General features: G+C 42.6%; 2 protein-coding genes across 3 annotated transcripts in view; one reads left to right on the top strand and one right to left on the bottom strand.

Moving 5' to 3' along the window:
* Positions 1–7,065, bottom strand: part of RAB3IP (RAB3A interacting protein) — a 44,634-nt gene extending 37,569 nt beyond the window's left edge. Inside the window, exon 1 of the mRNA XM_060245064.1 lies at positions 7,000–7,065. The gene's annotated coding sequence lies outside the window, so the exon portion shown is untranslated. The remainder of the gene's footprint in view (positions 1–6,999) is intronic.
* Positions 7,066–16,618: 9,553 nt separating this feature from the next.
* The window catches only part of BEST3 (bestrophin 3), a 38,001-nt gene continuing 35,620 nt past the window's right edge, over positions 16,619–18,999 (top strand). For both annotated transcript variants that reach the window (XM_060245062.1, XM_060245061.1), the window contains exon 1: positions 16,619–16,838. The gene's annotated coding sequence lies outside the window, so the exon portion shown is untranslated. The remainder of the gene's footprint in view (positions 16,839–18,999) is intronic.

The raw sequence follows: 18,999 nt of genomic DNA, 5'->3' as shown, positions 1-18,999 counted from the left end.
GGGTACTAGTCCCACCACTTACCGTTCCTAACTTCCCCCACCTGAATTTGGGCTCATTGTGAGCTGCACTGGGGAATGTCAGCTCACCCCACAGCAGGTTTGCCACCACTGGAGCATTATCTACCTTCACCTTGCTTTCTTGGATTGTCCTGAAGGGGGGACCAGGCATGGCTCCAGAGCTCCCAGTTGCCTGGTTGGAGGTAAGAAGCAATGCTAGCTGGTTTTCACTATGGTCCCTGCGTGCTCAATCACTTCCTCAGGCTTCAGTGCTAAGCTCAAGGACTTTGACTTCTGTGGGTTCCCTCCCTGCCTTCAGTCAGGAGGATGACAGGGCCATGGGAGAAGTGACAAAAATGTGTCAAATTGGGGCTTATTGGGAGGCTTGGCCCATGGCTGCTTCACCACCACTGGAACATCCTTCTCACAGGCTCCCTCTCCCTGCATCCAGTTGTGGGTGGCCAAGGCCACCTCCCTGCCTTTCAGAGCTGAGAGCCTAGCCCCCTGCTCCCCCCTCAAAAAATGCTGCCTGTGTGCCCCACCAAACTTGAAATTCTGTTTACGGCCCTGGTAGTTACCCTGAACTTCCAAAATAACCTCACAACATGGCAAGGGAAAAAACAAGACCTCAAATCTATCCTAAGAAAAAGAATGGTCCAATCACCTTTTAATATCTTGGGGATGAGGGGGAATCCACAAAGCCCTCTTTTATTCTAATATATCCAAGAAACATTTGAGACTTGCCTGGAACCTGTCAGATTTTCTCATCACCTTGTACCCAACCAACACACACAGAGACAGATTCAGGTGGGTAGTTGTGTTGCTCTGGAGCAGCAGAACAAAGTTTAAGTCCATGCCACCTTTAAGAAGAAGAATTGCAGATTTATAACCTGCTCTTCTCTCTGAATCAGAGACTCAGAGCGGCTTACAATCTCCTATGTCTTCTCCCCCCACAACAGACACCCTGTGAGGTGGGTGGGACTGAGAGGGCTCTCAAAGCAGCTGCTCTTTCAAGGACAACTCCTGCGATAGCTATGGCTAACCCAATGCCATTCCAGCAGGTGCAAGTGGATGTGAGGAATCAAACCTGGTTCTCCCAGATAAGAGCCCACACACTTAACCATTACACCAAACTGGCTCTTAAGACCTTCAGGTTCAAACTCTGTTCATTAAAACAGCAACAGCTCACCCAAAAAGCTAGCCTTTAAGGACATTCACCCACTGCAATTGGGTTTTTTTTTAAAGGCTAGCTTTAAGCACTTGTATACAACTAACATACATGTTTCTTTAAGTTAAACATTCATATCCTGCCTAGTGTATGAGTTCCAACTTTTTAGCAAGGGACTGAATTACCAGTGAACATGCATGCATTCAACACCACCCAGAATTATGCCCCATAATTAATGAAGTCTCAGACCTTGTCAGTAGCTACTGCACATCTCTCCCAGATGGAACTTTCTTTCAAAAAGTATTTACACTCTATGGAACTCTTTGTTTTCTCCAGGCCCAGAAGTATGACTTGAAGTACTTCTCTGCATAATTTCTGTAGCAGAACAATACATACATAGAGAAGCAGAAGCTGATAATTTCTGAAAGCTACTGTTTTAGACCTTAGTCCTCAAAGCTTTCACTAAAGCCAAGCATTTCTTGCTCAGACAAACAGGGACAAAGTCATTAAAATATACATGACTACCTACTACAGTAAAAGGCCATAATTCAGAGGCAGAATTCATGCTTTCCATGCTAAAAGACTTGGGTTCAAATCCCTGGTATCTCCAGTTAAAGGAACTCAGGAAAGAAGTTGACAGAGATCCAGGAGATCTGCAAATCAGAATAGACAACACTGAGAAAGAGGAACAAATAGATTGATGTGTTGTAAGGCAATTTATTAAGTTGAACAGTAGCAGAGGTCTTCAGAAGTTTCTATTTATTTAACCATTCCCCCTTATTTCAGGAAGAGCCCTGTGGCACAGAGTGGTAAAGCTGCAGTACTGCAGTCTGAGCTCTTTGCTCATGACCTGAGTTCGATCCCGACAGAAGCTGGGTTCAGGTAGCTGGCTCAAGGTTGACTCAGCTTTCCATCCTTCCGAGGTTGGTAAAATGAGTACCCAGCTTGCTGGGGGTAAAGTGTAGATGACGGGGGAAGGCAATGGCAAACCAGCCTGTAAAAAGTCTGCCATGACAACGTTGTGATACAACATCACCCCAGAGTCAGAAACAACTGGTGCTTGCAATGGGAGCTACCTTTTACCTTTTTTACCTTATTTCAGGGACATAAAACATGTATCTGGAAGCATACAATTAAAAGTAAAGGTAGTCCCCTGTACAAGCACCAATTATTTCTGGTCAAATGGTTCTCAAGTAAGTATGAACAGTTTTGCTAGCCTGTTGAGTCAAATTTTGATCAGCATCTCATTCACTGAATTTAAAGACTCAATGTGGGCAAGTTCCGAGAGGTGACTTCTAACAGCACAAAACCAGCAGATCCATAAGCCAAAATGGCTTAAGAGGCAGAAAATGAGCCAGCATAAAAAGCAACCTCAACTGTTCATAACCAAAGCATATAACGTATCCAAGGCATTCTAAACAGCGTCATGAGAGCACACTGTTATCTATCGATGTCCTAAAAAAAGGTTCAAAGATACCACCAAATCCGCCATTTAAGCATATACTTTGCAAAAAACAAGATTTAACGTTCTTGATATCTACCATCCTACCTTTACATCAGTGCAAAATCACAACAAATGATCAAGTGACAAAAATAGTGTCATCCTAAAATTCAAATGATTATGAAGACTTCTTCCTCCCACATTACCTCTATATCACTCTTAGTTTCTCCAGGACCCACCAGCTTCTCAATCCAAATACAGAATAACTGGTCAAGGTAAAGAAAGAAGCTAGTGTTCTGTGCATTAAAGGAGAATGGCAGCCAAGACTGCCATTAAGAGAGAGGGCTTTTCTGCATACTTTTAAAGAATTACTTCTGGTTCCACACTACTTTGATTTATCCCTTTTTGTGCCTTCAGTTTTCACATGGTTTCTCCCTTCCCCCCCCTCCCCATTTTTTCTTCCATTTCTTTTGAGATCAACTTTCTCTGGAAGCTGATTTTGAGTTGACTTTTTACTCATGCATAATTCTATCTGTTTTCATCCCACCTACTCTCATGCTTCTGATCCCACTTTTTGATGACTGGACTGTCACCATCATTAGGACACTCCTCTTAGCGGCACTATCCTGAAGATGAGTGGTTTCATTTTTGAAAGAAAAAGGCATTAAAACCTCAGTACATTGACAGGCTACTGTAAGACAGGTCAAGCAGCTTCTCTGAATTGTTAGTTTTCTTCAAAAGAAAGCAAGTCTATAGCACCGTCCCTCATGGAGATGTAAGGGAAAAAACATATTTCCATGAGGGAAGGGGCTGTAGACTTGTGTGTCTGTGTTGTGTGTGAAGTGTAATCAGGTCACTTTTGACTTATAGCAATTAATGACCACCAAAACATCCTATCATTAACAGTCAAGCTCAGATCCAAGTGGGCAGCCATGTTGGTCTGAAGCAGTTGAACAAACCAGGAGTCAAGTTGCACCTTTAAGACCAGCCAAGTTTTATTCAGAACATAAGCTTTCGTGTGCTAAAAACACACTTCTTCAGACAAGGGATACAGTGGGCTGAAATACATGCAGTTTGTTGATTAAGAGGGCAAACTGGTTGGGATCACATGGTGGAACAGTGTGACAATGTAGAATGCCATTTGGTCTGGATAGTCATAAAAGGTAAAACTGAGGGCCATAGCTTCCGTTATAGAGTCTAGCCATCTCATGTTAGGTCTTTTGGAGTGATTCTTGCCTTCTCATAATGTGACCAAAATACAATAACTTCAGTTTTAGTAATTTTAGCATCTACAGAGAGTTCAGGCTTGACTTGCTCTAGAACCCGCTTATTTGTATTTTTTGGCAGTCCACAGTATCCATTAAATTCTCCTTCAATACCACATTCCAAAAGAATCAGCTTTCAACTTTCACAGCCACACAATCTCCATCTCCTTCTGATTTCTTGGTTGCAGTCCCCCTCTTTGTTGATGATGGAACCAAGGAATAGAAAATCTTTAAGAATTTCAATTTCTTTACCTTCTATCTAAAAGCTGCATAATTCCCCAGTAGTGAAATTGCGAAAATTAAAATTGCATAATTCCCCAGTAACTACAGATTTTTTAAAATGAAAGGTAGAAATTCAAAGAACTACTTGACCTGCCATTAAGTAGTATACTAATATATATCAATGTGTTAATACCCTTTTTAAAGAGAATGCTGCCATTATATGGATATATCAATATAAGCATGCACAAAAAATAAATAAATAAAAGGGAGAGGTGCTATGACACCACCAATGACAATACCACCCTTCCTTGAAAATCTTGATTATTTAAGGAATGTGTGGAAGCAAATATACTACACATATGAAAATGCAGAGAAAGGGCAGAGGTGTGGAAGAACCATTCCCAAACTGATTCCAGTGTTTGTGGGTCAACTGGTAAGCAAATCAGAAGTACACTGAACATGTGAGAAAGCCCAGAGGATTTTAGAGGGAATGTTAACGGTGCAGTGAGTCAGTAATCCAGGATTGACATATCATAACCTAATGCTGGCTACCTCTTGCAGCAGACAAAGTGAATTTGTCTGGGACACAGCTATGCAATCTGCTTACTTTTTCAATTAGAGTATTTATTGTTATAATATACAAAAGCATTAACAGCATTTTTTTTAAAAAAATCATTAGAAGCCCTCTATTTGAAGGTTGCCAAGGAGTTCTCAGGTACAGGGATTCAAACTAGAAAAATGGTAATATGCTGAGTTACATTGGAACAGTCTCCTGCAAATGATGTTCTTTTAAGCAAGATTTTAAGTATCCAGTATTCACTGAAAGTTAGACACACATTAGTTATTTATTAAAAGTGTAATGGCTATGATTAAATTATTTATCTGCCTTTATTCCCAAGGTAATGTTAACCTACCGTAACAGAACTCTGCCTCCCCTGAAAGGAAATAGGACAAAAGGATAGATGTGGCCATGCACTGAATACATAAAACATACATGAACTGTCAGAACACAAAGATAAGGCAGCATAATTCTGCTTCTTTTTTCAGTTTACGCCCCCCCTCCGTTCATGCATAATAGATACATCTAAGCTAGTGGGTAAAGACATTCAAATGCACATATCATCAAGCTTCCATCTGTGCTGAAAGTAAATTTCAAACGAACAACCCAAGATCTTCCTCCCAAAATATATTTTTTCTTACATTTATTCCACAATTAAACAACAGCTCCCACAAGCAAGAGCTGATGTGAAGATTTAGGAACAGAAACGTTATAAAGAAAAAAAGCTATGGGCCCACTTTTTAGAAAACAACACAGCTCCAGAAGTATTTCACATAGTTGTTTCACTATACATAAGCCACAAGGAACATGTGCTATTTTTTTTCTTGGTCCAACTTAACCTCAGTTTCATAATATTATTTTCTTAAATCTGTAGCACTACTACAAGGATTAGTACTCGCCGGTTGCAAGGTGTTTAACTTCCTATCAAAAGGATTCTATTCTGTTACAGGGAAACCATTCTAGACATTATAACGTGTAAATGAAAAAACAGAAATATATTATGATTTACAACTCTGGATAGGACAAACATTCAGGACTTCAGGCAATGCTTTCTTGACAGACAATTTTCACTTCAGGAATAAACTCTGACCTTCACTTCAGTAATTCCACATTTAAATACGGCCAGATTTTTAGTAACCACCAACGCATATAATCTCAACTATTCTTTAAGAAGTGTAGAAAAGAATAATTTCTGCAGCTGCTTCAAACTCTTAAACTATTTAATATATTACGCACAGCTCTGTGTACTATACACATAACATCCAGATCAAATAATCAAAACCTCAGCTAAGAATAAATTATACTATTTACATTGTGTTATTCAGTTTGTACAATGTACTTTACTTCAACTTTAAAGATTTTTAGGGATGCAGAGAAAAGGGCAAAGGGTGCTAGAAACAGGAGGGCAAGAAACGGAATTAATAAATGAACAAAAGACAAGGAATAACAACCACAAACGTCACTGGTGAAACACAATAAATATTGACAAACTAGAAATTGTTACTGTGGGGTGTTAGCACTTGTTTACAGGCTTTAGGGCTAACTCACAGGGATGAGTTTCTGGCAAACAAGATTAGGCCAAACAGAGTTGTAAGGGATGTAAATGCCTCTACAATGCTGTGGGAAGGGGGGTGACTACTAGAACTGAATGGTAGCTATAGGTTTCTAGAAGGTTGGAGTAAGGATCAGCAGACAGTGGTGCCCAGACTCCCTACAGGAAAATTACAGATTCTGATCTCCAGACCGGCACTGGAGTGTCCAGCTGACCACAAATAACAGGATGCAACTGTGTGATACATCATCCATCATCTATTCACTTACGCAGTATAATTTATATAATATTAGCCAACTAGTGCCAAGGTGTTTTTGAACTCACACTCATCAGCATAGGCAACAGGTAACACACACCTACAAACACAACTGATACGGGGGGGGGGGGGAGAGTCATCCTGACAGCAAGCAAGCAAGGTGACTTCAAGGTATGAACTACCCCATACGGAAAAATATTAAAGATCAATAGATTTTGATTGCTGAGCTATCTCAAAACTAGTGTAAAACGAGAGGGGAGAGCCGGGGGTTGGGGGAAAGCAATTTGACAAGTACAGCAAGTCTTTGGCCGTGCTGGGGGTGCCTGGGGAGACTATTCCAGAAGAGAAGGCCCCAAGCCACACGGCTTGACTCCTCGGCAGGTGCAGGCTTGCAAGTGAATGGGTAGCGGGAAAAAGGCGCAGGGATGCCCCAGGTGGGCGCTAAGGGACTCAGAGGGGAGAGGGGGGTGCCCACAGGGACTGCTAGGATGCCACAAGGAAACAGGCAGCAAGGGAGAGAGCCGGAAGGCAAAGCGTACCTGTGTAGCCTACCGAATCCGTTTCCTACCGGAGGAACCAACCGTGCCACTAACAACGTCTCCCGACTCTACTCCTCCTTCGCTATAGTCAGAGCAAGTGGCGGGGGCGGAGCGAAGCTGCGCATGCGTCCGGAGGATGTCGCCGTGGCGGCGTCTACCCAGACGGAACTAGACGGGTCAGAAGCCAGCGGATAGCGCCAGGTACGGAACTCCTACATGCTCCACGTCTCCATCTACAGTCTGTATCCCGCAACTGCACTGCTCCTGGTTGGCATGTTGGTCATGGTCGAGAAGAAGAAAGAAAACAGAGATGAGGCTGATGTTAAGTAGTCCTTCACTGAATCAGTGATTACAAAAATTAAAAAAACGGATTAGGCAGATTGATTACAATAGTTCTATTCTTCCTGCTGGACGAGTTGATTCTGCGCAATCTTTTGGAATACTTCCCTTTGATTCTCTTCTCTCCAGTGTTTATCATCTGGCCTCACCTGGTTCACTCAGGGCTTTTACTCTTGCTAGAATGAATGCCCATTCAACAGTGGTCACGAGAGGCGGCCTTTTGCATTTTCCATACTCTGATAGAATTTGTTCTTGCTCTGTTGGTAAAATAGATTCAGTCTCTCATATTTTATTGGAATGCCCTCTGTGTTCTAATCTAAGATCCATGTGAGTTTCAGTTATTCTAATCCACACAGGGTGGTCCCCTCCTTACTCTCAGATCAAAATCCTAATATAACCTTGGATGTTACAAAAAAAAATCCTTTTGTCTTTTGGGAAATAAATAGAGATTATAAATGAAATTTCAGATTGTTATACTGCTCAAGGCATTGAGATTATGGGAAACGGAAAGATGGGGGCACCTTGTGACTGCTGCTTCACATGGGCAAACTCCTCAGTTTGCAAGTGATGGAATCCAGTTTTGCATTCAAAAAAAAACCCCTTCATACAAATATTTGGGGCTTTAGGCAGCCCTCTTGCAGTGGCTTCTGACAGAGGAGAAAGTAGTTCATTAGGATGCAAGAATAAGATCCCAGTTTTCTCCCAGTGGCACTTAAAGTGGCAGGCATCGTGTACAAATCAACCTCAACATTAAGGAGTTTGATGTTAAGGAGTCTGATGCTAAATGTCAAGCACAAAATGTATGGCTTTGAATGTATGGCTAAGATCTCTGTATTGCTGGTTTATATCCTTGTGGGCAAGTTACTCTTGCCCCCTGTCAAACCTGCCTGAAAGGACTGCTGTGAAGATAAAAAGCTGAAGGGAGAACTGGTACACCCCCCTGAGTTCTTATTTCCATGAGTGGAATAAAAATGTACTAGACAGATATCTTAAATATCCCTATATTTAAAAGTTGTCCTGTTTGGAATCCTGCCAACCTCCAGGCAGTAGCTGGAGGAGAGCTCTTGCTTTTACAACTGTTTTCCAGACAACAGATATCAGTTCACCAGGAGAAAATGGTCTCTTTAGAAGGTGGATTTTGTGGCATTATACCCCATTGAAGTCTTCCTCCCTTCTCAAACCCTGGCCTCCCCAGGCTCCACCCCCAAAATCTCCAGGTATTTTCCAACCCAGAACTGGCAACACTAGTTTATGTCCTAATTTTTATGTGACTTGGCATTCAATTATACTGTTGCATGTATCATTGGGCAGTTAAGAACCCTTGCTCTAGGCAAATTGGCTAGTTCTGGTATCTGTCAGGCTTTGTTTGAACTTGGAACTGTTTTGAATACTTTGCTGAGCCCTGAAACAGGTAGAGCAGTAAAAAGGGAGAGAAGTACACAATTCATTTATCTTCAATTTTATTAGGGAGTGGTGGGCCTAAAAAAAGAATTCTGTGACATTCATAAATTGACACGGGCCTACCCAAACTAAATTAATTAAATGATGTACAATTAAAAAATGATATACAATGCTTAAGTCAATAGTTATAACAAATATTCAGTACAATGAACCTGTAAGAGTTTCTCCCAGTTTGGGATCCTTGTTCACCACATAACTTCACTTTTTGCATTCACAGTTTACAGGTGAGCTCACACTAAATAATGCATTTTCAATCCACTTTCAAGGCACTTTCCAACTGGCTTTTATTGTGTAAAATGGCAAAATTCATTTTCAAACAGTTTCTGAAGTGGATTGAAACTGCGTTATGTTATGTAAGCATATGTGTAACCGGTCCACACCCTACATGTTTTTGTGGTCAGCTCTGCTTTTGGCAAACACAGTTGGGTTAGGTCAATATGCCTCTAGATGGTGTTAGGAAGGTGTTTGAGAAATGGACCCACTGGACATCCTGCTCCTCCAGATTTTTGATTCACCATGCATGCCTTCTCATGCACCCTGTCTTTCCTAGGGAATACTACACAGAAGAGAAGTAATAGGTGAACTCTGAGACAATGAGGGCCAAATACACAATATGGAGTCCACATTTCAGGACACAGGTCCCCAGCCTAACGGTTATACATTTTAGTTGGGACTCACTAAAAAACTCTCCAGTTCTGCAATGAAGTACATGCAGGGTACAGGGAAGGGAGAGGATTCAGGCTTCCCTCCAGTGGCTTGTGTGCCCCTTTGTCCGGCACATGTCCATCTAAGGGCACATGAAATCAGAGGAAGGGGAAAACAGGATACCTTTGTTCCATTTCTGGTAGTAAAAATGCTACAGGAAGGAAGCTCAATCCTTGCCCTCTGCTGTACCCCAGCTGCAGCCAAACAGAGAGCTTTTTAAAGGTGAGTCCCCTCTAGAACATATAATTGTGAGTAGTTTTTGGAAACCATGTCCTGACATGCAGGTTTCATATCATGTATTTTGGCCCTCACCTGTATGCTTTTTAGAAGTACAATAAGGATTGAAATAAATCATGGATGGGGTGGGAGAAGATCCTTCCTAGCTAGGAGACATGCCTCACATATATCTTCTCTCACCCCCATTTTGATTGAACCTGTCACATGGATTTGTATTTTTGTGTCAGTGTTGGAATAAAGAAAAATCATTTGGGAAAAGGGGAACTCTCAGATTTGAAAGCAAACTTTGACCATAGAAGTAAATTAAATTCTTAAAGAACTTTCCTTGCACAAATTTTCTTCATGAAACAACTTCAAATTGGGAAATTGACTTTGATCTGCGATGCCATAAAATATAAGATGTGCATGCATACCTTCTCATTGTTGTCTTTCTTTTTGCAGAGAAGCATCTAATGTACACTCTTGTTTTGGACTTATTTGCACAGTAAATCACAATCCTTACTACCCCTAATCACCTATCACAAACCTTATTACCCCCAAACTCATCAATCTTAAGGTACAAAAAAACACAATGAATATCGTGGATATCTGGCAGTGTGTAAAGGCTGTCTATGCACAGCTCTAATTCAGAATAGAGTTGCATGAGAAAAGGAAAGTGTATTTAACCCTTAAGCCTTTGTGTGGTTATGTTAATGGCAGGCCCAGTGCCAGGGTTTTCAGTGCCCTAGGCTGCAGGCTGCCCGTCCTTGACTTCCTGCCCCACCCCCACACAGGAACTTACCCCAGTGTGCACCTGGGTGGGGGGCTAGTCAGGCAGCAGTGGGCCTGAGCCGAGGGCATCCCTGCCCTCAGCATGCTGGGAAGGGGAGCGTATATACTGCCATGCCACCTCTGTTGGGAAGGCCAGGCAGCTGCTGCAACTCCTCCTCACCAGCCCAGCTCAGGGGCGGCTGCTGCTGGGGGCAGGGCCATGTGAAGGAGCACACCCACTGCTGTGCTGCCATGCCACCCCCATTGGGAAGGGCCAGGTGGCTGCTGCAGCTCCTCTTTGCCAGGTCCGGCTCATGGGCAGCTGCTGCTGGAGGCAGGGCTGTGTGCAGAAGTGCACCCACCACCACACTGGGTAGGGCCAGGCAGCTGCTGCGGCTCCCCCTTTTGCTGGCTAGGCAAGGCAGGCATGCAGGAGCCGTCCCTGCTGCCAAATGGTGCTATAGGCAGCCACCTACCTCAATGATTTGGTCGCACCGACTAGGCTTGCCAATCCCCAGGTCCCAGCGAGGGTTCTTCCGCTTTCCCAGTCTCCTTCCCGCCCTCAGTCAGCTGGCCGGCAGGGGGAAAGCCCCGCCCCCAAAGCCACCATGTGATTTTTTTTCCCCTCCGGAGGCTCCAGTCTCTGATTGGAAAGGCTTCCTCTTGGGATGGGGTGTCTGTGTTACTTGGAAGAAGTTGGCTGCAACTCGTGAGTAGAGAGGCCAATCCCTCACTTCAGAGTTGCCAGAAAACGGGGGGGGGGAGGAGCGTCTGCTGAGCACTTCATTATTCCCTATGTGGAGATCAATTCTCATAGGGTATAATGGGGAATTGATCCGGAGGTTTCAGGGGCTCTGGGGGAGCTGTTTTTTGAGGTAGAGGCACCACATTTTCAGTATAGTATCTAGTGCCTCTCCCCAAAGAACCCCCCAAGTTTCAAAACGATTGGACCAGGGGGTCCAATTCTATGAGCCCCAAAAGAAGGTGCCCCTATCCTTCATTATTTCCTATGGAAGGAAGACATTTAAAAAGATGTGCTGTCCCTTTAAATGTGATGGCCAGAACTCCCTTGGAGTTCAATTATGCTTGTCACACCCTTGTTCCTGGCTCCACCCCTAAAGTCCCCAGATATTTCTTGAATTGGACTTGGCAACCCTAGCACCGACCCTGGTTAATGGAAACCAAACTCACGATGGTATGATAAACATTTTAAGGGGGTGGGGAATGTATCTGTTTTGTGTTGTCACTGTTTCAACTTCCATTGTAAGCTACTTTGAAAACATATTTATGGAACACTGTATAATATTTTAAATGAATATTCATCAAAGGCATGCAGTCATTAGAAAAGACTGCATAAGAATATACAAAGTAATGTCTGGAGTATTGATCCTAAAATTTCTTTTGAGATAATTGTTTCCTCACAGGTAACTGCCCAGGTAGCCCAAAGAAAAAAATCTCCTTCTTGTTAAAACTCAAGCAGTTTTTTATAATAACTTGTGGTGAATTTAATATATCACCAGTAGTTCAGCGTTTAAGGCCTCTCTTACATTTTTTTCCCGGTGCCATGCCATTGACTACTTCTGTAGCACCATTTTAAAGTGTTTTATTGTAATCTATAACCTAAGTAGATGCATACCAGCACAGTTCTGTGCTGTCTGAACACTCCTGGGTCTTGAGAAGCATGCAGCACTTGCTGAGTCAGCCAATGTTGTTTTCTCAAACCTGCCCATGTCCAGTGAAGCAGTTTCCATGCCCAGGAACAAAGAGACCATGGCCTTCGTCCAAAGTTTGTGCTTAGAACACTCAGATTCTATTGATATGCCTGTGAGCAAAGATTGCCACTGACAGCAATTGACAGGCAAGCTTAGCCCATCCTTGGTTGTACAAGTAGCTCCAATTTGCAAGAACTGTAGCCTATGGAGTGGCAAATAAATTACTGATATACTTGCCAACATTAGAAAGTAGTAAGGATAAGTTCCCATCCATGGCCAAATGGCCTCTGTCTACTGATCATGCCATGAACAATGCCAGTAAAACTAGGTCAAGCATGCTATACCTATTATATGACAATTGAAGTCCAAAGTTCAGACAAGACACAAACTGACCATACTGAATTGTTCATGTTAATTAGTACAGTTCAGTACTTCAGGCTTGAATTTAGCAGGAGCTCACAGGAGCACAGCTCCTGAACCTCCAGCCAGGGTCTGCATGCAGCGGGGAGAGAACTCCCCACACAGATCCCGGGGCATAAGCAAATGATATATGCTACTGAGCTCCTGTGCCTTTTTTCTACAAAATGACCCCTGCTTCAGATCATTATAGCTTTGAGTCCTAATGGGATGCTCAGCTTCCCCCAACCTGAGTAGTTTGACCTGTTGCCAAGAACCAGGCCAGATCCCTGCCTCCTTTCTGGTGCCAGTCAGTCAGTCAGTTTATTTATACGGCACGAAGCCAACAAAAAACCTAATAATTAAACAAATTTAAACATCTAATGGCAAAATTATTAGTGGTTAAAACAGGATAGTAAAATTAATAAAACTATCAATAAAATCAAGAGATATGTGCCTTTCTAATACAGAGACAAGCATTGCAAAACTTAGCTACCGGTTTTGTGATATTATGATTGGCATCTGAGAGGAGATAGATTACCTGAGCAGATTTTGTTAGCCCTGGCTTAGCCTTAACCCAAGGGAAAATATATTTAGCACGGGCTAAACTATACCAGGGACATCTTAGAAACACATGTTTGATTGTTTCTATTTCTTGCAACTCACACTGGCAAAGTCTCTGAGCAAATGGAATTTTCTTATATTTTCCTTCAAGAACAACAGAAGGAAGGGTTGAACATCTTGCCAAGGAAAAAGCTTTCCTCATTTTTTGATCCTCTAAGTTAGTAAGGTAGCAGAGAGGAGCGAGATGATACCTCGTTAGACACAATAAAATCCAGGCATCTTGAGAGATCAAGATGTCTTTCCGCGACCTTTATCCTTTGTTGTAAAACTTTTTTGGCCTGATCTCTGCTAAGGGACAGAATAAACCAAGTAAATTTAGCTTATTGGTAATCATTTTTAACCAGCTAGATTGAAATATATCTAAAAGCAGCAAATATGTTAGGTTGTGAGGTTGAGAATTGACATTGAGCCATTTATTAAATACCTAGGTTGCCTTGGCTTCAATGGACATCAGGCCTGTCTCCAGTCTGAGCTTAACATTTGAGATGCATCTTGGTAACTGAAGTGCTGCCCTTAGGAATTTTGATTGAATACGTTTCAGTGGGCAGAAGCAATGGGGTGGAGGTCCCAAAAAAGTACCATAGAGCAGCTGGGGAATCACTTTTGCCTGAAACAACTTTAATGCCGCAGGTATAAAGTGAGCCCCTCTAGTTTGCAAAAAATTTAGGATAGCATTTGCTGATCTTTCACTTTGTGTTGCTGCATAGTTACTATCGGCAATCCTTGCTCCTGAATCTTAGATCACCATACCTAGGTATTTAAAGGTGTACACTTGCTCAATAGGGTGTCCACTAATGCCCCAGTGTCTTTTCTTTTGTCTTTTCCCAAAAGTTATAATTTTAGTTTTAGAGTAATTTACTTCCAAAACATGTATATAGCCTTTCTGGTGCCTCATGTCAGACTTCCAGCCATCTTTGTCCTCCAGGCTTGGGGTGGGGGGGAATGGTGACAGTTCGAAATTCTTCAGACAAAGTAATCCATTTATTATATTTATATGCTCGCCTTTCTCCTAAAGGACTCAGGACCTAAGGCAGATAACAACAAAAACATAAAATAAAGCTATATACAGTCACACAATTAAACACAAACATTACATCAAGAAATATAAAATACATTGGCATTGCATTAAAGCCACAAAGTTAAAACTCCTTATGCACAGTTAAAAAGGCAGTCTCTTTGGCCCAGGCTGCCCCAACTGCTCTGTGGAATAACTCTGTTTTACAATTTAGCCAGAAATCCAGGCGGGTCAAAGCCCTCCTGACCAAGAGGGAGGCTGCTCCCCTGATACAGGGCAACCACTGACAAAGCCCAAGGCCCATCTCAGACTATTGCAGATCAAGGGGATACTGTCAATAAACTTTGCTGGGAGAAGAAAATTTGACATATGGAAGTTGTAAGCCAAAATGCTCTCAAAATGAGGTTGGGGAATTGACAGGTGACCATAAGGGCTGGACTTATGCATTAGCCAATAGCCAGTTTAACCTGATTGGCTGCCCATATCTGGCCAATGAGCAAGCTTGGCCCTGGTTACCTGATTAGACTTCCAGGTAACAATGGGCCAAGGGGAAGACTCCAGGATAACTATTAAGGGAAAGAATGGAAGAAATGATTGTGGTGGGGGTGATTAAAACTATCAAACTTATCTAAAAAGGTGACAATAGATGGCCAAATTGCTACCTAAGGTAACATATGGTCTATACAAAGACACTTGGCTCTAGGTGAAGATATTCTTCCTCTTCTTCATCCCTCTACTGGTACCAGTCTTTGTCTTGGGTTCCGTTGGACAAAGGCTTAGGCAGTCTGGCAGGATCCACGTCTAAGATAAGCTTGATGGCTTTATGCATAGGTGACATCTGTTAAGTACATAAGCCTTCCACTTTGCTGTGATGGAGTCTGGCACTGCAGGAAGATAGCTGCTGGTGGTGTTAGCCTTCCAAGATGGAGTCTCTGGTCAAGACTGGAAACCGCTTGCCTGGACAGTTCCTGGCGGCGCAACTTCTTCCACTACAACAGCCGAGATGGGGATTGCACAGAGCGACTGGAAACCATCTGTTCTCCTGGTTAGCCCTCCTTGAGAGACAAGGAGTGCTGTTGCAACGTTGTGGCTGTTAGTACTCATAAGTCCTTTCCAGTCCGGTAGACAAAACCCACGTTCTCCTGGCAGATGTGTGTGAGTTGAGACTCCAGGCACCCTGGCAACCAAACGGGTGACTACAATGTTCTGGAATTAGGGGTATTTTTCTCACAAAGTTTGCAATGAGATGTGGTTCTTCAAGTATGTAGGCCCCTGAGCATGACAGGCTTTGAAGCTAAGCACCAGTGGCTTAAACAAGACCCAGAAATGAATAGACAGCTCATGAAGAGACTTCAGAATAGGTGAGACTTGGCACCAGCTATTAGACCAAATAACAAACAGGCTGCTGCATTTTTTGCACCAGCAGAAATCCCCAGGTCCTGTATAAGCTATGCCACCAAAACAAAGCATGCCGCACAGATACAACATAAATATTTATGTTAACATGTTTCATCCTGAAAAATGATGTCTGAGGTGCAGAGTTTATGCTGTTGATTTTGTTACAGAATGTGGGAGTTTTTAAGCATAAAATTCCAGGCTCCCGGTAGATCATGGTTCCTTCTAGGTGGCCTTCTTATGAAATACATCATTCTTGTGAGGATTCATCTGATCTCAGAAGCTGGTAGGAGCATGCACTAATCAGGAAAAAAAAAGTGGATAAGGCAAATATTTTGCATTGGTCCACTTTGCCTTAACCAGATTGCACAAACTTTTGAGCCTTTCAGCAATGTTTAGGTCACAACTTGTAAAGCAAAGCCCATACTGCCACTTCACACATTAGAGTGCACAGGTCTAGTCTGGGTCCCCACTCTGCATCAGTCATGACATATTTGTACATGAACTTTGGGTTCTCCTCACTTCTTGCATTGTGTTACTTGCTTAGGATCAGGACCACCATGCATATGGAGAAGGGGCTTCAGCCTCTCCCCACCCCCACCCCCCACACATACCCTGCATTTTCTCAGCCTGATCAGCTCCGTGTCAGTGTTATTGAGTCTGCTGGGGAAACTAGGGAACATCTGAATTTCCCACAGAGCACCCTTCCGAGGATATGAAGAGGTGCTGCACTGACAAACACCAATGTTTCAAGCCCCAGGGTGAGCTGCTGTTTCTTCTGTACCATGCAATGGGCAGAATGAAGTTCATGAACACAGCCAAATTCAAAAAGTTCGATGAGAATCATTTCAGCAATTCCTCATTCAAACCAAAGGGGTCCTTCTTTAGATAAGCGGTAGAGTGATAATTATAGATTAGCAAAGAGCAAGATCAGCAGCTGCTGCTTGCGTTTGTTCCTGGCTGTAACCGACAGCAGTCAGGAACTTGGCAAAAACAGGCTTCCAGAAGTGGAAAGACATGTTAACCCCTGTGCTTGTCAGTCCACTCCTCTGAGAGCACCAGAGCAACTGAAGCCCTGATAGGCTGGGTGCCTAAGGTGAAGAGGGGAACAAAGTGACTTGAATGCTCTTTCACTAGAACCACTTGAGGTCAACAGAAGACCTAAGATCATCATCTGCTTTTGAGTGGCCCAGTTAGAATTGCAGGTGAGTGCATATGGAATTAGAACATGGTTTTATTTTGCTGCACTTGAGTTAATTTCTACCTGATTTTGTAAAATGACCTTTAGAACATGCAAAATTCATTTTAACAGATTCTGTTTTACAGAAGAGCCTTATTTATGTGGCTCTGGCAGATTCTAGTCCTTCTGTGCTTAGATATAACGGATGTCCTTCCATTCCTCTGTATTTTTCCATTGCCTGTTTATTTGTTACATTTTTATCCCATCTGTTGCCAAAGAAGCTTGAAGTAGTATAAATGCCCCCCCACCCACTTCATCCTTACAATTCTATGAGGTAGGCTGGGTACAGGTAGCCCAAGATCACCCAGCAAACTTCACGATAGAGTGGGAGGGAGCATAAAACTGGGTTCCCTAAGACACTTTAAACACTACTTCTTTATGTTAAAAAAAAAGTAGAAGTCAAGGAAAAATAAACTACAGTGGCCAGCTATACAATGTAAGCACTGCATATGAGTACGTAAACATGCATCAGTTTATCTAGCATGGGAACTTGCCGATAATGTTTATACTTGAAAACACAATTCTGATTGTATGTGCATTCTAGGCTGTTTTGCATAATAAAAAACCCATACCTCTGATCAAGAATGGCTGACTCTCAAATGCTTTTCGAAAACACTGCATGACTATTTCTTTAGGGTGGGTTTATTTGGTGACCCGATCTAAGGGGAAGGGTGATATTTTAATGCTACACTGAGAGACTGATCACTTTTACTTTTAAATTCTTTGTTCCCAAAGCCTTTGACATGCAGTGAGTTTGAAATTCAATAATTAATACTCTTTTTTGGGGGGGGGGGGTGTACGTGAACGGAGGCCCAAATTGCAATGCTGCCATTATCAGGGCTGGTTCTGCTGCTAGGCAAACTAGGCCACTGCCTAGGGTGCCAGTCTTCTGGGGGCACCAAATTGGGTGGCCCCATATGACTCGGTGATATTATCAGTGCAGGGAAGGGTGCCAGGAGTTAGCCTTACCTAGGGTGCCAGACAGTTCAGGGCAGACCCTGGCCATTATTCATGCTTTAATTTTTAAGATCGTTATACTTGCATGTTGTGAGCCACCCTGAGCGGGGTAGGGTGGGATATAAATAAACAAATAATGTGTGCCTGTACTGGAACTTATATATGAGTAACTAAGTAACTAAGCTTGCAAACAACTATGTTAGTTCACAGATACATTTCAAAAACAAGTGGCATACTATTCCCTTTACTGGGACCAATTAAAATATCACAAAATACATGAACAAAATACTGTGCAAAGCTTTTGAGTTCTCTTCATCAGGTTAAGTGTTCAGTACACATACAAAAAAAAAGAGAAGAGAGAAAATAAGTTTATCTCAAAGCCCAACGTCTGTTATAAAAACTGCATTCCATAGCCTTATTATGTGGTCCCTTATTTATAGAGAATTTGAGATTATAGTAGCCATTCCTCCCTGCCCCAGGCTTCAATATCCTGCCAGTAACAGGAAAACTCAAACACTTTCTGACTTTGGGCCTGACTTTGCATAGTCAGTACTCACAAAAAGTTTCACCAAGGGGACCCATTAGTGAAGTGCCTTTGATCGAGAACCATGAAAAAGTATATTGTAGCATAATTGCTAATAGCTCACTAGACTTCCCAAACCTGAAGTCAAGTAGAGCTCTGTGAACAAATGAGGCTGCTGGGAGTCAGACCACTGGTCTCTCAAGGTCACTATTGTCAATTCTGACTGACAGCAGCTCTCCAGGATCTCATCTATCTATCACATCACCTGCTTCCTAATCATCTGGAGAGTCCAGGGACTGGACTTGGGACCTTCTGCATGCAAAGCAGATGCTCCACCACTAAACCAAAACCCCTTCCACATTCTATGAGCAGAATTGCCACACACACATGGAGAATTTTGGCCTTCAGTCTGGGGACACTGTAATTTTTTTAATGCCACATGTTTAATACCATGTGGCTGTGAAGAACATCTGAGAAAAAGTAGGATGAAATCACAGCAACCCATTCAAACTGCCAGTTGTGAATACTATGCTAACCCACTTCATACTGGCAGTCAATACTATGTATATATACCAGTCAACAGTCTACACAAAATGTGATTGGTTTCCTGTTGTGTTTTGGCCTTCTGTTTTTCCAGAAGCAATCA

Source organism: Heteronotia binoei, chromosome 8 (genome assembly GCF_032191835.1).
Source record: "Heteronotia binoei isolate CCM8104 ecotype False Entrance Well chromosome 8, APGP_CSIRO_Hbin_v1, whole genome shotgun sequence".
Taxonomy (NCBI): domain Eukaryota; kingdom Metazoa; phylum Chordata; class Lepidosauria; order Squamata; family Gekkonidae; genus Heteronotia; species Heteronotia binoei.
Note: the sequence above shows the minus strand (reverse complement) of the source record. Positions and strands in the feature narration are given on the sequence as shown.